Source organism: Apaloderma vittatum, unplaced genomic scaffold, assembly GCF_000703405.1.
Source record: "Apaloderma vittatum isolate BGI_N311 unplaced genomic scaffold, ASM70340v1 scaffold33325, whole genome shotgun sequence".
Lineage (NCBI taxonomy): Eukaryota > Metazoa > Chordata > Aves > Trogoniformes > Trogonidae > Apaloderma > Apaloderma vittatum.
This window is the reverse complement of record NW_009719387.1, coordinates 3475-3752: the sequence shown is the minus strand read 5'-3', so window position 1 is coordinate 3752 and position 278 is coordinate 3475.

Sequence of the window (278 nt, the reverse complement as noted above, 5' to 3'; positions counted from 1 at the left end):
CGACCCCCCCAGCTTGGAACTGCAGCAGCTTTGGTGGTTTGGCCGGAGGGACCCGAGATGTGCTCAAATTGAACCAGAAACGCGCTTCTCCTCGGCTTTCTTTAAGAAGATGCTGCTGTGAAGGAAAATAAAAACAGCTGAGCCAGAGCTGCCCGTTTTCCACAACCGAGGAGGTTGGTTTTTTTTCCCTTTTTCCTCCCCTCCGGGTCGGTTCCCTGCAGGCCCGAATGACAGCAACTCCCTCCCCAGCCCATGACTGGAGGCAAACCAGACCTGCT